The 21,526-nt window shown below is 38.4% G+C and overlaps 1 protein-coding gene and 1 long non-coding RNA gene across 9 annotated transcripts in view; one reads left to right on the top strand and one right to left on the bottom strand.

Moving 5' to 3' along the window:
- Positions 1 to 13,464, top strand: part of LOC147578046 (uncharacterized) — a 39,336-nt gene extending 25,872 nt beyond the window's left edge. The window contains exon 2 of the long non-coding RNA XR_015254732.1: positions 13,225 to 13,464. This is a non-coding gene — a long non-coding RNA (uncharacterized LOC147578046). The remainder of the gene's footprint in view (positions 1 to 13,224) is intronic.
- The window catches only part of PRKAA2 (protein kinase AMP-activated catalytic subunit alpha 2), an 85,126-nt gene that overhangs the window by 51,502 nt on the left and 12,098 nt on the right, over positions 1 to 21,526 (bottom strand). For 3 of the 8 annotated variants that reach the window (XM_086717088.1, XM_086717087.1, XM_086717090.1), the window contains exon 1: positions 2,225 to 2,434. The exons of 4 other annotated variants lie outside the window; for them this stretch is intronic. The gene's annotated coding sequence lies outside the window, so the exon portion shown is untranslated. Of the gene's footprint in view, positions 1 to 2,224; positions 2,435 to 3,954; positions 4,071 to 21,526 lie in introns of those variants that run through there. One more of the 8 variants, XM_086717084.1, reaches the window with a different exon arrangement.

The following is a 21,526-nucleotide window of genomic DNA, read 5'->3' as shown; positions in this document are numbered from 1 at the left end:
ATCTCTCTTTGTTCCAGTCTCAGATGTTTTCACCTCCCTCCTGTTTAAGACTAGTATCATCAACTTGTGGTCTTGAACCCATCTTTTCTCCATTCTCCTTATACTCAACCTTTTTCTTTTCTTTTCTTTTTTTTAATATTTTTTTAATGCTTATTTATTCATTTTTGAGAGAGAGAGAGAGATAGTGAGGGGAGGGGCAGAGAGGGAGGGAGACAGAGAATTCCAAGCAGGCTTCCCATTGTCAGCGCAGAACCCGATGTGGGGCTCAAACTCACAAACCATGAGATCATCATGACCTGAGCTGAAATCAAGAGTCGGATCCTTAACCGACTGAGTCACCCAGGTGCCACTCAACCTTTTTCTTTTCTAATAGCCCTTCTCTTTAGCCCATCAATATTCCATCCTGCCCCCAAATCTTCCATTTACCCTGTATCTTCCTTTAGTTTTTAACATCTGCCTCATCAAAATTTCTCAAAACAGTAGTCTACATTTACTGTCTGTTCTTCCTCCCTTTTAACCCTTCAGAAGTCACTGCTATCTGGCTTCTACCTCTATTCCTCTACTGATACAAGAGGGTCACAAAAGACCTGTTAACTATCAAGCCATGTATACTTTCCAGTTCACAGGTTACTGTACTCTCTGTTGCATTAGACAACATTGATACCTTTCCCTTTTTTGGTGTCACTTCTCTCTCCTGGTTCTCAGACCATCTCTAACTCTCAGACTGTCTCCTTTATGGCCTCACCTATTCTTTAAGGTTTAGGGTCCCCAGGTTTCTCATCTATAACCAAAGTAGATCCTTAAGTTATTTCACCCATCTCTCATAATTTTAATTACCAGCCATATGCCAAGGACTTTGCCCTCTTCTTCAAATTTCCGTATCTCAACACTAGTATTCCACAAACATCTCAAATTCAGCATGTTCAGAAGTAAACTCAGCATTCTCCTCCACTTCCTCTACCAAACCTATGTCCTCTATTTCACTTGATGGCACACAGACTATATGCTAGAAATCAAAGAGTCAGGTGACAATATCTCCCAAGAATTTCTTGGGAGTCAAGTCAAATCATTAAAACAAATACGTTAATACTGATGGTAAAAGTAACCATGACATTTATTGCTTATTATGTACTAAGCATTATTCTAAGTGCTAACTAACCTGCTCACTCAACCCTACAACTCTATGAAGTATCATTATCCTCCAGAGTAGAGATGAGAAACCTGAGGCACAGAGAAGTTAAACAACTCGTCCAAAGTGATGCAGTGTGAGGTGGCACATGTCATCTCAGGTCATCATCTCCCTTCAGTTCACAGGAAGCATGTTTAACTACACAGTTTCCCCAGTCAGAAGAATCCAAACATGAAATGGGCTGACCTACGAAGAACTGAGTTTCCTGTCACTGGAGATTATTTTTACCTTTATAACTTTCTCAGGTAGTAAATTATCATCTCAAATGCTGTGCCGGCATATAAAACAAACTGGGAGACAGCAAATCAAGTTCAAGCAATCTAACCTAATATAACATTCTAAAATTTGCTTCCAGGACCCCAGAAAAATATTATCAATTTCAGGGACTTTCTTTTATTAATTTTTTAAATTCCAGTATAATTAACATATAATGTTACATTAATTTCAGGTGTACAATACAGTGATTCAACAATTCTATAGATTCCTCAGTGCTCTTAATCCCCTTCACCTATTTCACTCATTCCCCCGGGGTCTCTCCTCTGGTAACCACCAGTTTCTTCTCTGTATTTAAGAGTTTTTTGTCTTTTTTTTCTTTGTTCATTTTTATCTTGTTTTCTTTATTTTGTTTCTTAAATTCCACATACGAGTGAAATCATACGGTATTTCTCTTTCTCTGACTGACTTCACTTAGCATTATGTGCTCTAGAGCCATCCATATTGTTGCAAAGGGCAAGATTTCATTCTTCTTTATGGTGAAGTCAATTTCAGGGAGCTTCTTCTACTCAATTAAAATAACTTAAATGGTTTCTTAATGCCTCGGTAGGGTAGTATTATTCACTTTTGAGAATTTCATGATACCCAAATATCTGCTTGCATGGCCTAAAAAATATGTTTCTCCCCTCACATCCCAGATAGTCTCAGTAAGAGTAACCAATGCTGCATCCCTTGCCAATACAATTGAAAAAAAGAGTTCAATTACTGCTTCCCCATTTGATAATTGAAACTACTGACTACCGAGAACATATGGGCTCTTACCAGATCAGAGAAGTAAGACCAAAGACTCTAACAGCCAAACAGATGGGTGTTTTGTTTTTTAATACCATATGCTTAAACTGAAAAACAAGGAAACCAGAAAGTGAGTGAAATCACTCAAAAAACAATTTAATGATGAAGTATTACTTCGCCAACAAATTCAATAAAGCTGCAGTATACAAAATCAATATACAAAAATCCCTTGTGTTTGTATACACTAACAATGAATTATCAGAAAGAGAAAAGAAGAAAACAAGCCCACGTACAACTGCATCAAAAGAATAAAATACCTAGGAATAAATTTGACAAGGAGGTGGAAAGATCTATACACTGAAAATTTTAAGACACTGATTAAAAGAAATGGAAGAAGACACAATAGATATACCACACTCACAGATTAGAAGAACTGATAATGTTAATAAGTCTATACTACTCAAAGCAACCTACAGATTCAATGCAATCCCTATCAAAACTCTAATGGCATTTTTCACAGAAATAGAAAAAACAATCCTAAAGTTTATATGGAACCACAAAAGACCCCAAAAAGCCAAAGCAATCTTGAGAAAGAACAAAGCTTAAAAAATCACACTTCCCAATTCCAACTATATTACAAAGCTACAGTAATCAAAACAGTCTAATATTGGCATAAAAACACATAGATCAACAGAATAGGATATAGAACCCAGAAATAAACCTTTGCATATATGGTCAATTAGTTTACAACACAGGAGTCAAGAATATACAATGGAGAAAGGATAGCGTCTTCAATAAATGGTGCTAGGAAAACTGGATAGCCACATATAAAAGAATGAAACTAGAACCCTATCTTACGCATTATGTACAAATCAACTCAAAATAGATTAAAGACTTAAATTTAACACCTGAAACCATAAAACTTCTAGAAGAAAACATAGGTGGTAAGCTCCTCAAGATAAGTCTTGATAATGATTTTTTGGATTTGACAAAAAAAGCAAAGACAACAAAAACAAAAATGAACAAGTGGGACTACATCAAACTAAAAAGGTTTTCAACAGAAAAGGAAACAAAATGAAATGACAACCTACAGAATGGGAGAAAATATCCACAAATCATACATCTGACAAGGGATTGATATTCAAAATATATAAAGAACTCAATTCAATGGCAAAAACAAAAAACACTTGATTAAAAAGTAGACAGAAGAACTGAATAAACATTTTCCCAAAGACGACATACAAATGGCCAACAAATCCATGAAAAAGTGCTCAACATCAATAATCATCAGGGAAATGCAAATCAAAAACACCATGTGTATCACCTCACACCTGCTTGAACTGCTGTCACCACAAACACAAGAGATAAATGTTGCCAAGGATGTGGGAAAAGAGGGAACCCTGTGCACTGTTGGTGGGAATATAAATTGGTGCAGCTATTATAAAAAACAGTATGTAGCTTCCTTAAAAAATTCATAGAACTACCATATCATCCAGCAATACCATTTCTGAGTATATACTAAAATGTGTGTGTGTGTGTGTGTGTGTATATATATATATATATATAGACGTATATATATTTATTTATAGATGTATATATATATTTATTTATATATATAGTAAAATATTTATTTATTTATTTATTTATTTATTTACAGACGTATCTGCACTTCCACATTCACTGCAGCATTATTCACAACAGCCAAGACATGGAAACCACCTAGGTATCTGTCAACAAATGAATAAAGATGATACATACACACATAGATGTGTCATTCAGCCATAAGAAAGAAGGAAATCCTGTTTGTGACATAGATGGACTTTGAGGCATTATGCTAAGTAAATTAGGCCAGTTAAAGACAAATACTGCACTGTATCACTTATCTGTAGAATCTAAAAAAAAAAGGTCAAACTTGTAGAAAAGTGGTTGCCAAGGGCTGGGAGATAGAGCTTAGTAAAAGTGTACAAACTTTCACCTACGAGATGAATACAAAGGTGCCTGCGTGGTTCACTCAGTTGAGTGTCCGACTCTTGATTTTTGGCTCAGGTCATGATCTCCTGGTTCATGAGTTCGAGCCCCACATCCAGCTCTGCACTGATAGTGCCAGTCTGCTTGGGATTCTCTCTCTGCCCCTCCCCCCACTTGTGCCCATGCTCTCTCTCTCTCACTCTCAAAATAAATAAACTTTAAAGAAAAAAGAGTCTGAGATTGGGGGGGAGGAAGATGGCAGCGAAGGAGGACGATGGGCTCACCGCGTCCTGCTGATCGCTTACATTCCACCCACATCTGCCTAATTTGCCCCGATAACCACCAGAAGACTAGCAGAACAGATTCTGGAGCCAAGTGTAGACGAGAGGCCCACAGAACAGGATAGGAAGGGCAGAGAGGTGGTGCATGCTACACGGACTGGCAGGAGGGAGCCGGGGCGGTGGAGGGGCAGCCAGCCCACCAGGCAAGGCAGAGTCCCCGAGTCTGGCTTGCAAAAGCGGAAGGGCCAGACAGAGCATGTTCTGACAACCAGTGGGACTTAACATCTGGAATGTTACAAGTCAACAGCTCTACTCGGAGAGCGGGAGGGAGAGTTGTTGAGCCCCAGAGGACAGAGCTCAGCTTGGTGGGGAACAAAGGCGCTGGGAAGCGCCATCTCCCTCGCCCATCCCCCAGCCAAAATCCCAAAGGGAGCCAGTTCCCCTCATGGAACTTGTTTGCACCCCACAAACACCCAACACTGTGCTTCTGTGGATCCATCCCTCCAACGGGTCTGCCTCCCTCCCGGTGCCACAGGGCTCCTACCAAAGTGGACCACCGAAGGCAAAGCCAGCTGAGCCTGCCCCTCCCACCCCTGTGCACTTTGCGGATCCACCCTGGATAATCCGCCAGATCCCATCGAAGCAGCACCACAAGCCTGGCAGTGTGCAAGTAGCCCAGGTAGAGGCCACACCACTCCACAGTGAGTCCTGCCCCTGGGAGAGGGGAAGATAAGGTACACACCAGTCTGACTGTGGTCCCTGGGTGGGCTGGGGACAGACATTAGGTCTGACTGCGGCCCCGCCCACCAACGCAAGTTACTCCAGACAGCACAGAGGAAGAGCCCTGCAGTTCCCCACCACTCCAGGGACTATACAAAATGACAAAAAGGAGGAATTCTCCTCAAAGGAAACTCCAGGAATTAGCGACAGCTAACGATCTGATCAAAAACAATTTAAACAACATAACAGAAAATGAATTTAGAATAATAGTCATAAAATTAACTGCTGGGCTTGAAAAAAACTATAGAGGACAACAGAGAATCTATTGCTACAGAGATCAAGGGACAAAGAAACAGTCAGGAGGAGCTAAAAAATTTTATAAATGAGCTGCAAAATAAAAGGGAGGTGAACACAACTCAGATTGAAGAGGCAGAGGAGAGAATAGGTGAACTAGAAGATAAAATTATGGAAAAAGAGGAAGCTGAGTAAAAGAGAAAAAAATCCAGGAGTATGAGGGGAGAATTAGAGAACTAAGTGATGCGATAAAACACAATAACATATGCCTAATTGGGATTCCAGAGGAGAAAGAGAGAGGGAAAGGTGCTGAGGGTGTACTTGAAGAAATCATAGCTGAGAACTTCTCTGAACTGGGGAAGGAAAAGGGCATTGAAATCCAAGAGGCACAGAGAACTCCCTTCAGACGTAACTTGAATCGATCTTCTGCACAACATATCGTGCCAGTGAAACTGGCAAAATACAAGGATAAAGAGAATTCTGAAAGCAGCTAGGGATAAACATGCTCTAACATATAAAGGGAGACCGATAAGACTTGTGACGGATCTCTCTACCGAAACTTGGCAGGCCAGAAAGGAATGGCAGGAAATCTTCAATGTGATGAACAGAAAAAAATATGCAGCCAAAAATCCTTTATCCAGCAAGTCTGTCATTTAGAATAGGAGGAGAGATAAAGGTCTTCCCAAACATACAAAAACTGAAGGAATTCATCACCACTAAACCAGCCCTACAAGAGATCCTAAGGGAGATCCTGTGAGACAAAGTACCAGAGACATCACTGCAAGCATGAAACCTACAGATATCACAATGACTCTAAACCCATATCTTTCAATAATAACACTGAATGTAAATGGACTAAAAGCCCCAACCAAAAGACACAGGGTATCAGAATGGGTAAAAAAAACAAGACCCATCTATTTGCTGTCTACAAGAGCCTCATTTTAGACCTGAGGACACCTTCAGATTGAAAGGGAGGGAATGGAGAACTATCTATCATGCTACTGGAAGTCAAAAGACAGCTGGAGTAGCCATACTTTTATCAGGCAAACTAGACTTCAAATTAAAGGCTGTAACAAGAGATGAAGAAGGGCATTATATAATCATTACAGGGTCTATCCATCAGGAGGAGCTAACAATTATAAATGTCTATGCACTGAATACAGGAGCCCCCAAATATATAAAACAATTAATCATAAACATAAGCAACCTTGTTGATAAGAATGTGGTAATTGCAGGGGACTTTAATACTCCACTTACAACATTGGATAGATCATCTAGACACAGGATCAATAAAGAAACAAGGGCCCTGAATGATACATTGGATCAGATGGACTTGATAGATATATTTAGAACTGTGCATCCCAAAGCAACAGAATATACTTTCTTCTCAAGTGCACATGGAACATTCTCCAAGACAGATCACATACTGGGCCACAAAAGAGCCCTTCATAAGTATACAAGAATTGAGATCATACCATGCATACTTTCAGACCACAATGTGATGAAGCTTCAAATCAACCACAAGAAAAAGTCTGGAAAACCTCCAAAAGCATGGAGGTTAAAGAACACCCTACTAAAGAATGAATGGGTCAACCAGGCAATTAGAGAAGAAATTAAAAAAATATGGAAACAAATGAAAATGAAAATACAATAATCCAAATGCTTTGGGATGCAGCGAAGGCAGTCCTGAGAGGAAAATACATTGCAATCCAGGCCTATCTCAAGAAACAAGAAAAATCCCAAATACAAAATCTAACAGCACACCTAAAGGAAATAGAAGCAGAAGAGCAAAGACACCCCAAATCCAGCAGAAGAAGAGAAATAATAAAGATCAGAGCAGAAATAAACAATATAGAATCTAAAAAACTGTAGAGCAGATCAATGAAACCAAGAGTTGGTTTTTTGAAAAAATAAACAAAATTGAAAAACCTCTAGCAAGGTTTCTCAAAAAGAAAAGGGAGATGACCCAAATAGATAAAATCATGAATGAAAATGGAATTATTACAACCAGTCCCTCAGAAATACAAGCAATTATCAGGGAATACTATGAAAAATTATATGCCAACAAACTGGACAACCCGGAAGAAATGGACAAATTCCTAAACACCCACACACTTCCAAAACTCAAACAGGAAGAAATAGAAAGCTTGAACAGACCCATAACCAGTGAAGAAATTGAATCAGTTATCAAAAATCTCCCAACAAATAAGAGTCCAGGACCAGATGGCTTCCCAGGGGTATTCTACCAGACATTTAAAGCAGAGATAATACCTATCCTTCTCAAGCTATTCCAAAAAATAGGGAAGGAAAACTTCCAGACTCATTCTATGAAGCCAGCATTACTTTGATTCCTAAACCAGACAGAGACCCAGTAAAAAAAGAGAACTACAGGCCAATATCCCTGATGAATACAGATGCAAAAATTCTCAATGAGATACTAGCAAATCGAATTCAAAAGCATATAAAAAGAATTATTCACCATGATCAAGTGGGATTCATTCCTGGAAAGCAGGGCTGGTTCAACATTCACAAATCAATCAATGTGATACGTCACATTAATAAAAGATAAGAACCATATGATCCTGTCAATTGATGCAGAAAAAGCATTTGACAAAATTCAGCATCCTTTCTTAATAAAAACCCTTGAGAAAGTTGGGATAGAAGCAACATACTTACACATCATAAAAGCCATTTATGAAAAGCCCAAGCTAATATTATCCTCAATGGGGAAAAACTGAGAGCTTTCTCCCTGAGATCAGGAACACGACAGGGATGTCCACTCTCACGCTATTGTTTAACATAGCGTTGGAGGTTCTAGCATCAGCAATCAGACAACAAAAGGAAATCAAAGGCATCCAAATTGGCAAAGACGAAGTTAAGCTTTCACTTTTTGCAGATGACATGATATTATACATGGAAAACCCGATAGACTCCACCATGAATTCTGCAAAGTCGCAGGATACAAAATCAATGTACAGAAATCAGTTGCATTCTTATACACTAAAAATGAACAGAAAGACAACTAAAGAAACTGATCCCATTCACAATTGCACCAAGAAGCATAAAATAACCTAGGAATAAACCTGACCAAAGATGTAAAAAATCTGTATGCTGAAAACTATAGAAAGCTTATGAAGGAAATTGAAGAAGATATAAAGAAATGGAAAAACATTCCATGCTCATGGACTGGAAGAATAAATATTGTTAAAATGTAAATACTACCCAAAGCTACCTACACATTCAATGCAATCCCAATCAAAATTGCACCAGCATTCTTCTCGAAGCTATAACAAGCAATCCTAAAATTGTACGGAACCACAAAAGGCCCCGAATAGCCAAAGTAATTTTGAAGAAGACCAAAGCAGGAGGCATCACAATCCCAGACTTTAGCCTCTACTACAAAGCTGTAATCATCAAGACAGCATGGTAGTGGCACAAAAACAGACACATAGACCAATGGAATAGAACAGAAACCCCAGAACTAGACCCACAAAAGTATGACCAACTAATCTTTGACAAAGCAGAAAAGAATATCCAATGGAAAAAAGACAGTCTCTTTAACAAATGGTGCTGGGAGAAGTGGACAAAAACATGCAGAAGGATGAAACTAGACCACCTTGTTACACCATTCACAAAAACAAACTCAAAGTGGATAAAGGACCTGAATATGAGACAGGAAACCATCAAAACCATAGAGGAGAAAGCAGGGAAAAACCTCTCTGACCTCAGCCACAGCAATTTCTTACTTGACACATCCCCAAAGGCAAAGGAATTAAAAGCAAAAATGAACTATTGGGACCTCATGAAGATAAAAACCTTCTGCACAGCAAAGGAAACAATCAACAAAACTAAAAGGCAACCAAAGCAATGGGAAAAGACATCTGCAAATGACATATCGGACAAAGGGCTAGTATCCAAAATCTATAAAGAGCTCACCAAACTCCACACCCGAGAAACAAATAATCCAGTGAAGAAATGGGCAGAAAACATGAATAGACACTTCTCTAAAGGAGACATCCAGATGGCCAACAGGCACATGAAAAGATGCTCAACGTCGCTCCTCATGAGGGAAACACAAATCAAAACCACTCTCAGGTATCACCTCACGCCAGTCAGAGTGGCTAAAATGAACAAAACAGGAGACTATAGATGCTGGAGAGGATGTGGAGAAATGGAAACCCTCTTGCACTGTTGGTGAGAATGCAAACTGGTGCAGCCGCTCTGGAAAAGAGTGTGGAGGTTTTTCAAAAAATTAAAAATAGACCTACCCTATGACCCAGCAGTAGCACTGCTAGGAATTTACCCAAGGGATACAGGAGTATTGGTGCATAGGGGCACTTGTACCCCAATGTTTATAGCAGCACTCTCAACAATAGCCAAATTATGGAAAGAGCCTAAATGTCCATCAATGATGAATGGATAAAGAAATTGTGGTTTATATACACAATGGAGTACTACGTGGCAATGAGAAAGAATGAAAGATGGCCTTTTGTAGCAACATGGATGGAACTGGAGAGTGCTATGCTAAGTGAAATAAGTCATACAGAGAAGGACAGATTCCATATGTTTTCACCCCGTGTGGATCCTGAGAAACTTAACAGAAGACCATGGGGGAGGGGAAGAAAAAAAATGGTTAGAGAGGGAGGAAGCCAAACCATAAGAGACTCCTAAAAACTGAGAACTGAGGGTTTATGGGGGGTGAGAGGGGGATGATGGGTATTGAGGGCACCTGTTGGGATGAGCACTGGGTGTTGTATAGAAACCAATTTGACAATAAATTTCATAATAAAAAAAAGAGAGAAAAGAAAAAAGAGTCAAGTTCATCGAGGGTGCCTGGCAGGCTCAGTCAGTGGAGCATGAGACTCTTGATTTTGGGGTTATGAGCTCAAGCCCCACTTTGGGTGTGGAGATTGCTAAAAATAAAATCTAATAAAAAAAAAAAAAAAAAGGCAAATGCATTGAGATTGTCTCTTCTTTTTCCTGAACTAAATCAGCCCCTATTGCCTAATAACTTAAGTGAATTAGTACTTAGTAATAACTAATTAAATCCAAGTTATCTCATAATCATATTCCATCTGAAAGCCAAATGAATATTCCTAAAAATCTTTTAAGAAAAACAGATGTAAGACCAAGAATTTCTTCTGTATTAGGACTATAGAGTAATTGAAAGGAAAGGATTGGGTTCATCAGTTTTATTTCCATGCATTTATTCAATCTAAAAACATGTACTGACTACTTCCCACATGTGAGGACTATGTTGATCAAAGGAGACATGAAAAGAGAGGAGTAACAGGACTTCCAATTTTAGCAGAGGGGAAAAAACAGCAATAAAGGAGCTAAAATAAATTCTTTATGGTATTAAACCTGTCTGCAGACTGTTAGGGATACCTTCTTTGTAAATGGAGAGCACAGATAAGAAAAACCATCAAAAAACACCAGGGATGGATGAATTTGCCACAATGTATCATGTATACAAAGTAAATATCAAGATCAATACAAGCAAGGGATGTCTATCCATGGAATGAATCCCTACTATGGTAAGCACTAAACACTTGAGACGTAAGCGGTGAACAAACTAGTTCTGTCATACCGCTCGCTATCTGTCCCAGTATTTATTCCACCCTTCCATCCCAGACAGAAAGACTCCCAAATTACACTTGAGCACATGGCTACCCAGAGTACAGACCACATCCTAGCCTCTTTTGTTACTAGATGTGGTCATATCACTACGTTCTGATCAACAACACATTAGAAGAAATCTCCCGAACAAGCTTCTTCATCCCTTCCTCCGTCATAAAGCCTGGAATTCCAAAGTCACCATCTTGTACCTTGAAGACAGGGTTAGTTAGGCAGGTGGGAGCAACAGAAAAGAGAAGCTCATGCTTTTGATGCTACTGGGCACAACAACAGTCTGAACCACCTGCTCAGACTGTTACAAGAGAGCAAAATACTATCTTAAGTCACTGTTGTTTTGAAGATGTCTGCCATTCACAGGTGAATCTACTTAATTCACTATTATTTCACTATTACTTCAAATTTCCAATTCCGCCAAACTACCACCAATGAACTAATGGAAATAAATTATTTTATAGCCCATAAAATTTCTCGGATTAAAGAGTTCAACAAACTTACCACTCGTTAGTGTTCTATTTTGCTTTTTCTACATTATCGCCAAACTACACAAAATATTTTGTAAAGCTATGGAATTTTATGAGAAAAAAAACCATACTTACACTATCTATGCTTTCTAGGATTTTATATTTCATAAGGTGAAGAGCTGTTATACAGAAGAATGAAACTGATTTATATCATTTGAGAAGCAGAACTGGGAATAACTGATAGAAATTCTTTCAATGAACAGTCACCTGCTGTAGGAATCCTCTCCACACCTCCCTTTTTCACCACTCCAGTCTATACTGAAAATTTCCCATTTAATATAACTATACCCTAAGTATACCTTTATCTCCTTTTTAAAGTCATTTTATTGAAGTTTAAAATTTACTCCTCTTAAATATAGATAGTACTATGAATTTTAAATACATTATAGTACTACGAGTTACACATACATGGTCATATAACTATCACTAAAATCAAATGTAGCTCATTTCTATCATCTTGTAAAAATTCCACTACAACCTTTTGCAGTCAGTCCCTCTCTCCACCCCGATCTCTCCCAACTATTGATCTGTTTTCTGTTACAACAGTACTTTTCACACTATTCTATAAATAAAACCATACAGTATGTAATCTTTCGACTCTGGCTTCTTATGCTCTAATGCTTTTGAGATTCATCCATTTTTTTAAATTTTTTCTTTTGCATATACCAGTAGTTTATTCCATTTTATTGTTGAGTGATATTCCACTGTATGTATATTGTACAATTTGTTTATCCATTCACCAGGTGATGGCCATATGGGTAGTTTCCAGTTTTGGGAGATTATGAAATAAGTCAGCTATTTGTGTGTTTGTAGTGAGGATGGGTGGGTGGGGCCAATGTGTCTTCATTTCTTTGGGGTAGATTTCTAGGTACTGGATTGCTGGGCTGTATGGTAAGATTTTATTTAAACTGTTTCCCAGCATTATATGCCATTTTGTGTTCTCACCAGTAGTATATAAGGTGCCTCACTCAGCTGGATGAGCACTGACTCTTGATTTTGGCTCAGGTCACGATCCCAGGATCGTGGTATTAAGCCCTTTATCAGGCTCTGCACTGAGCGTTGAACCTACTTAAGATCTTCTCTCTCGGGGTGGCTGGGTGGCTCAGTTGGTTAAGCATCCAATTTCAGCTCAGGTCATGATCTCTTGGCTCCTGAGTTCGAGCCCCACAATGGGTTCTTTGCTAACAGCTCAGAACCTAGAGCCTGCTTCTGATTCTCTCTCTCTCTCTTTCTCTCTCTCTCTCTCTGCCACTCCTGTGCGTGTTCACGTGCTCTGTCAAAAATAACAACCTTAAAAAAATTTTTTTTAAGATTTTTTTTTCTCTCTCTCCATCACCCCCCTGCTCACACTCTCTCTTTCACTAAAAAAGAGTTCTAGTTCATTCTTTACAGCATTTGGCTTGTCAGCATTTTCTTTTTTAATTTCACCCATTTCACTAGATGTGTAGTGACATCTCCTAATTTGCATTTCCCTAATGATTAGTGATGTTGAGCATCTTTTCATGTGTTTATCAGACATCTGTATCTTATTTAATGATTTGCCTGTTGAAATCTTTTGTCAATTTTTTATTTTTTACATTTTATTTTTGTCAATTTTTCATTCTACAAGGTCAGCATTACCTTCATTCCAAAACCAAAGACCCCACTAAAATGGAAAACTATAGACCAATTTCCCTGATGAACACGGATGCAAAAATTCTCAACAAAATACCAGCAAACCAGATCCAACTACGTTAAAAGAATTATTCACCACAATCAAGTGGAATTTATTCTTGGGATACAGGGCTGGTTCAATATCTGCAAATCAATCAATGTTACATCACATTAATAAAAGAAAGGATAAGAACCATATGGTCCTCTCAATAGATGCAGAGAGAGCATTTGACAAAATACGACATCCTTTTTTATAAAGATCCTCAAGAAAGTGGGGACAAAAGGACCATACCTCAAGATCATAAAAGCCATATACGAAAGACCCACCGCTAAAATCACCCTCAATGGGGAAAACTGAGAGCTTGCCCCCTAAGGTCAGGAACACAACAGGGATGTCCACTCTCACCACTGTTATTCAGCATAGTGTTAGACGTCCTACCCTCAGCAATCAGGCACAAAGAAACAAAGGCATCCAAATCAGCAAGGAGAAAGTCAAAATTTCACTCTTCGCAGATGACATGACACTCTATGTGTAAAACCCAAAGGACTCCACCAAAAAGCTGCTAGAACGAATACATGAATTCAACAAAGTCACAGGATATAAAATCAATGTACAGAATCTGGTTGCATTTCTGTACACCAATAATGGAGCAGCAGAAAGAAAAATCAAGGAATCAATCCCATTTACGATTACACCAAAAACCTATGAATAAACCTAACCAAAGAGGTGAAAAGTCTATTCAATGAAAACTATAGAAAGCTTATTAAAGAAATTGAAGACGACACAAAAAAATGGAAAACGTCCCATGCTCATGGGTCAGAAGAACAACTATTATTCAAGGTGAGACCTTGAAATCGGACCTACGTTTAAGGAGCAAGGGTGGAAAGTTGGGAATACATTATTAAATACTTCCGTAGCAAGGAAGATTAGTTATGAACACTCTCCAGTTGCAGACAAAGCAAGATGACTTAAATAAAAAGCAAAGGGGAAGATTCAAGAACTTTTAACAGTGGTGTTGGACAGAAGTTCTGGGAGACAGATCAAATTACGGTACCACACAAAATGAACGTTCCACTGATACTAGGAAGCTAGAACCTATCCTAGTATGCTCTGTACTTAGTTGGAAAACTGGAATGAGGAGATAATCTGAATGACTTATATAATGGCAGAGGCTTCACTTCGTTTCATAGATACCCATATAGTATTTATGTAATACATATTTTGGCATATACCTACCTTTCCAGTATCATCTTTCACCATTCCCTCACCTCAAATGTTATAAATTAGTCATTTAGAGCTATTTTCAATTCCCCATCAAGCTGTGCTTTCTCTCATTTCCAGGGCTAACATATGTTTAGCTCATGATAAGCATTTAGTAAATTTCAGTGGAATTTTATTGAGTATAATAAATGAATGCAGTGAAACAGGTGAACCCTTTGTGTCCCCAGTCACCAATCTCCAATGTTTCACCTGTCCAAGTTTCATTTGTCTTTAAGGTTCACTTCAAGCACTATTCCAGCAAACATTCCCTAAACACCATCCTTATTCATAACCCCACTCATTCCAGCAACTCAAATGTCTGGATTAAATGACCCTCCAATGTACAACCATAGCTCCTCTCCATGATGGCACTGACCATCGAGTGCTATAATTACCTATTTTGTTGCTGTTATTGATCTTCTTTAAACCAATCAGATCCTTCAAAGCAGGGACTGTGTCTCATTTATCTTTGTATCCTCAGAATCTGGCACAGTGCCTGACATATAACTGGCCTTCAGTAACTATTTTCTGTATGGACTGAATGCCTGACTGACATTAATATTTGGTTGTTTGAACATATAATTTAGGTTTCATATACTCCTACTATTGCAGCTTTAGAATTTGAGAGGGGAATTCAAATTGGGTGTGCTAATCTCTCATATATGAGAAAAAACAACAACTATCTGTCAGAGAAAAAATATTATCTATACATTCTACATCCCAAGGAATCTCTTGTGGTATTACATTCCAGGAGCTCCTAAATATGGAAAAGTATTGATAGAAGAAAGAATAACCATCAACTACAAGACTGCAATTTACTTAAAGTCTAGGCATTCCAGAAGAAATCAAATGTCTTCCAGGAAACTAAATTTGGAAAAGAGAAGGTGTAGATAATAAATACATGAAAAGGTGCTCAATATTTTTACTCACCAGGGAAAGGTAAATTAAAACCACAATATAAGGGGCCCCTGGGTAGCTTAGTTGGTCAAGTATCTGACTTTTGATTTTGGTCAGGTGATGATCTCCCAGTTTGAGAGACTGAGCCCCACTCCCCAGGTAGATCTCTACACAGTCAGCAACAAGCTTGTTTGGGGTTTCTCCCCTCCCCTCACCTGCATGGGCAAGCATGCACACCCTCTCTCTCAAAAAAAAAACAAAAAACAAAAAACAAAAAAAGTTCTCTATTCTGCTGGTCCATGGATTTACATTTTCAGTAGCAAAGATCTAAGAAATAAATGAAAAAGTACAGAGTGCTGTAGAAAAGGAACCAGAGTGGGTCTCCAAAAGCAGGGTGAAAGGAGCAGACAATTCTGGGGCTCAGGAAGGAAAGCAATTTGGAGATAGGTGGCTATGGTATCAATAGGAAGAAAGGTATTTCTCAAAGGCATGTAATAATAATAATAATAATAATAATAATAAGTGCTTGCAACATACTGGGCACTTTGTACTTATGTGTGTGTGTGTGTATGTATATTAAGTACTTTATACACATGTTCCTATTTAAATGCTACAAGGATTTTTGTGCAGAAAACTGAGGCTCATAGAACTTAAGACACTCAAAATTCACGTAAGAAATTAATGCTAGAACTGTGATTCCAGTATCTTGCTGTCTCCAAAGATATTATCGGGGGGAGGGGGAGGGCAGAGTTTGCTCCTTTCTCATATTTTGAGCCCTACAGAGTTCTGTGGCCACTGGCAAAATGACTGGAAACAGCACTTGGACTAAAAACTAAACTAAACAACAACAACAAAATCCTTTTCTCAAAGATATACCATATATTCCAAATATAATCTGATTTTTTTAACCAAAAGTTATACTCCAGAAAAGAGTCTTTTCAAATTCAAGGTCTCATAAACCTTTCATATTTACAAAGGTTATTTCTAAATTATCTTGAATGAAGGACTCTGTACAAAAGACACATCTGCCTAAATATGTATCAACCACTAGCTGAGAAAAAACATTTGACCAAATCAGTACACAACAACAAAAAAGACATCTGTCAGGATTTGGTAATATGACATTATTCCTGCACAATGATTTCATACTTACAAATGTAGAATATCATCCTAAATAAAATCAGCCTTCTAAAGATCAAAGATTTTTTAAAAAGCAGTATGCTGTGTGGTTACAACATTGTGAAGTTTCTAAGCATAACTCTACAAGACAAATGAAAAAACCCAAAGCTCTCCTGTTTTATTAGTGGCCACTTGTTATACTATTGTTCACAAATTCAAAATAACTTAAACAAAAGTGAATAGTTACTCTAGAAAACTACGGCAGATGATTCAAAAAGTAGCCCCAGGAATGACAAAACTCTGAAATGTAAAGTAGGAAAAAAATGGCATTTCTAAAACATTTATATGATGATTTTAAATATGCATATGTATATAGTAATATATTATAAATAGAAAAAAAAGACTTAGAAGAATGTTTAAAGCAGCATTATTCATAATAACCAAAATGTAAAAACCAGCCACATACATGCCCATCAGTATCAGAACGGATAAATAATGGTGTAGTCTTAACGTAATAGCATACAGCAATGAGAATTAACAAATTACAACTACATGCAGCAACATGGAGAATCTCACGGACATAATCTCAAGTGAAAGAAGCCAGGCGCAAATGGAACTGTTTCTACAAAGTTTAAAAATAGGTGAAACTAATCCCTGGATAGTGGTTACCCTTGGTGGGGGTGGACGATGGAAACAGTAACCAAAATGGGACACAAAGTGGGGGCTTGTGGGATACTGGTCATTTTGTGTGTGTTTAAGTAGCCGTGATATGGATACGTTTAGTTTGTGAATATTCACTGAGGATTTAGTTAAAAAATACTTACAATGCATGTACCTCTTTGTACATGCGGTGCAGCCTAATAAAAAGCTAAGAAGGAATGTTTGGATGACACTCTATCCGTACTTAGGCTATGACAGGTCTGAGAGACACTGTATGTGTTCGCAAGCGGGGCCCTGACAGGCATCAGCCACCCTTACTCATCTGTATCAAGAGCTTTCGCTCCAGGAGTCAGGAAAGTCATCTGAGGCACATGTGTTCTGACCCCTACCATCACCAGACTTTTGCCAAAATAACACAAGGCTCCTTTCTTCCTCACCCCTGGTGAAACAAAACACAGACTCACTCACTGCTTTTCTCTACATTTCCTTTCCCTGAAAGCCCTTTACAGTTCTCTCAAGGATAGTTCTGAGCAGGAAGCAAAAAACTTTATTCCTCTTTATCTACCACTGATTAAGCAAGAATTATTAAACACTTTATATACAAGTCTTATTTAATCCCCAGAATTCCATAAAGTAAATATGACTACACCCAGCTTACAGACGAAGCAATTAGGAATGAGACAACAGTGAGCGGCAAGATGGTACATCTGTCCAAGCCCCAAATTCACACTATTTTACCTCCCAGTAACCAGGGTCTCTTGATTGTAACATAACAAGGGCACTTACTACATGTTAATCCTTTTATCTCTAGCCCTTGAGTTGAGAAACTAGGGTGATGAAGGGATGGAGCCTCACTGTAGGTGATAAGCTAAGAAAGGAGAGACAAAGGACGAGAAAAATCAAGTAAGAAAAATTGCTGTTAAAATGCAGGCTGGGGTAGGGCTGTAGCCTTTGCTGTGGATCAAACTAAAGGTATTCATCAAGAGCTCCAAATGTCAAGAAAATACAACACAGTCCCATAATACAATATGTAACATGCACTCCATTTTATTTCAGAGAACAAACTCCTATATCCTTGAAGACCTTTTTCTCCTAGTTGTTTTTACCCTCCGTTGGTCTGAGCATCCATTTATTCATTCATTTGACAAATATTTTCTGAGTGTCTAATGTGTACTAGGCATTGCTCCAAATGCTGAGAATACAGGTACAAATGGAACTTGCATTCAGGTAGAGAACATAAACAATAAACATGCAATGGTACTATAATGAAGTACAATGAAAATAAAGCAGAGTATGAGTGACAGGGTAGAGGTGGGAAAACGTGCTATTTTAAACAGATCAGGAAAGCCTGGAGATGAGAACATTTGGCAGACTTGTTCTTCAGCTAATTTCTTTGAAAGTGATTACGTGATATGCTGCATTCAGCTTCATTTCTAAAACTTATGTTTATACTGGCTTTACACTCTAAATGCCTTAACGTATTTCATTAAAACTTAAGTCAATCAAGAATTCCACACAAGAGTCAAATTACTTTTTACATAATCATGTAAGATGAATCATTTACAGAGTCAGAAAAAAACATTTCTCCAGTATATATTTAAAACTGCTGGAGAGAGTATTAACATTCGGGTCAGAGAAAAGATAAAAACATGCACAGATGTCCTCATGCCATGTGAACAGTAGAATCTTCCAGAAACACTCCCAAAGCTTCTTAAACCATGCCCTCTCTTCTGTCTTTCCGACTCTGGTCTTTTTTTCTTTTTTTTTTTTTTTTAATGTTTACTTATTTTTGAGAGAGAGAGAAAGAGAGAGAGCGAATGGAAGAGGGGGAGAGACAGAGAGACACAGAATCCAAAGCAGGCTGCAGGCTCCAGGCTCTGAGCTGTCAGCACAGAGCCGGATATGGGGCTGGAACCCACGGACCATGATATCATGACCTGAGCCAAAGCTGGACACTCAACTGACTGAGCCACCCAGGTGCCCCCCCCCCAACTCTGGTCTTTAATGTGTCTATTTTCTCTCTGTGTTTCTCTTATTCTACATGCTTTTTCTTCTCCTTATTCATCCTCCTTTCTTTTCCTATCTTCAAACACTTCCCTTTCTATGCCCATCAACTGGCCCTAACTGAATAGTTTTTTGTTTAACATATTTACTGAACATAACTTTCTGTTCCATAAAATTTCTCTTTAAAGTAAAACTGTGGGGGTGGCCTGGCTGGCTCAGTCAGTAAAGCAGGTGACTCTTATCTCGGGATCTGGAGTTCAAGCCCCACGCTGAGAGTTGAGCTTACTTAAAAAATAAAGTAAAACTGTGGAATGACTTAGCATTCTCTCCAAAACAAAATGAGAACCAAACTACTTTTTACCCCTAAGGCCTTTAGGTTTTCATTTCAGTGGCTACCCAGAGATTATAACATGCATCCCTGACTTACCAGAGTCTAATATAAATTAGTATTAGTATCTTTACCATTTCCTAGACAATCAAGAATTTCAGAACACATTAGCTCTATGCTTCCTCTCCCACTTTTGCTGTTGGTGTATTTAATTCCTGCATATATTTTAAATCTCAAAAGATGTTATTATTTTGTATCATCAGTATCTGTTTAGTTACCCACATATTTACCCTTTGCAATGCTCTTCATTTCCTCCTGCTTCCATTTGGGAAAGTATCATTTTCTTTCTGCCTCAAAGAATTCCCTTTGGTATTCCCTTTACTATGGGTCTGCAGGTGAATTCCCTCAAACTATGCTCATCTGAAAAGTATTTTGCCTTTATTTTTGAAGGATATTTTTGTCGGGTACAAAATTATAGGCTGAACAGATGTTACAAAATTACATCACAAAATTTTACAATTTTGAAAAATATTATAAAATATTACAAAGTATTACAAAATTATAGGTTGAACAGGGGGCGCCTGGGTGGCTCAGTCAGTTAAGCGTCCGACTTCAGCTCAGGTCATGATCTCACAGCTCATGGGTTGGAGCCCCGCGTCGGGCTGTGTGCTGACAGCTCAGAGCCTACAGCCTGGAGCCTGCTTCAGATTCTGTGTCTGCCTCTCTCTCTGTCCCTCCCCTGTTCATGCTGTCTCTCTCAAAAATAAACATTAAAAAAATTTTTTTTAATTATAGGTGGAACAGAATATTATTCTACTGTGTCCTTGCTTTGTTCAGAAAATTAGCTTATTGTTCCTTTGAAGACAGTATCTCCTGACTACTTTTAAGATTTTTTCTCAACACTTTCTCTCATTTCTGTACAAACAGATGCAGTCCACTCCATTACAGGAAAGCCTGAAGCAAAGGGAACCAGTTTTAAGCAGTTTTTCAATGATGTACCTAGGAATGATTTTCCTACATTTATTCTGCTTGAGGTTCATAAGCTTTGAATCTGTGGTCTGATGTGTTTATCAGACTTGGAAAACTGTCTGCCATTGTCTCTTCAAATACTGCTACTTCCCCAATTTCCTGACTCCTTCCTTCTAGACCTGCACAGTGCCCCAGTCTTACGATCATCAGTGGTCTTATGTTCAAAATAACATCCATGCTCACAGGACGCAATTGGTAGTAATCTAATACCAGTTTTAGTTTTTTAGAAAGAATTAGGACTAGAAACAGCCTATCAGTATGGTAGAAACAAACACATCTTCATCAGGAGTTAAAATATCTAATCCCTGCTTCCCAGAGCCCATATCACACAGACAGAAGAGGTTGTGGGGGATGACACTCACATGAATGGATAAAATCTACTCCAGAATTTGTAAACCTCAAACAGTAACCACATCAAATAACTGTCCCCTCATGCAGCTTCTAAGCCTCCCAACAGGGGATGCATTGAATTAGGAGAGACATCATAAAGGGAAGCTGGGGTATCGTTTTCTGCACAAGTTTAATGCTGGTGAAACAGTGAGGTAGTAATATAGTTCCTTGGAGTATTACACGTCCCTTCAGAGACCTCCCAGTCCACATGTAATTCAACAATCACAGGTCATTTTCAAAGTAAATACTGGTGTGTGGTAACAGAACTGAGAAATCACATCTTGGTATCTTCGTATATGTTAAAAGAAACTACATTGAAAGAAGGTAGGAGCACTTGGGTGGCTCAACTGGTTCAGTGTCCAACTCTTGATTTCAGCTCAGGTCATGATCACACAGTTTGTGAGTTTGAGCCCCACATCGGGTTCTGTGCTGACAGCTGGGAGCCTGGAGCCTGTTTTGGTTTCTTTGTCTCCCTCTCTCTCTGCCCCCCCCCCCCACCTCACATTCTGTCTCTCTCCCCATCAAAAATAAATAAACATTTAAAAAAATAAATTAAAAAAAAGAAGAAGA

The sequence above is a fragment of the Puma concolor genome, chromosome C1, assembly GCF_028749965.1.
Source record: "Puma concolor isolate L17-30 chromosome C1, mPumCon1.1.hap2, whole genome shotgun sequence".
Taxonomy (NCBI): domain Eukaryota; kingdom Metazoa; phylum Chordata; class Mammalia; order Carnivora; family Felidae; genus Puma; species Puma concolor.
Note: the sequence above shows the minus strand (reverse complement) of the source record. Positions and strands in the feature narration are given on the sequence as shown.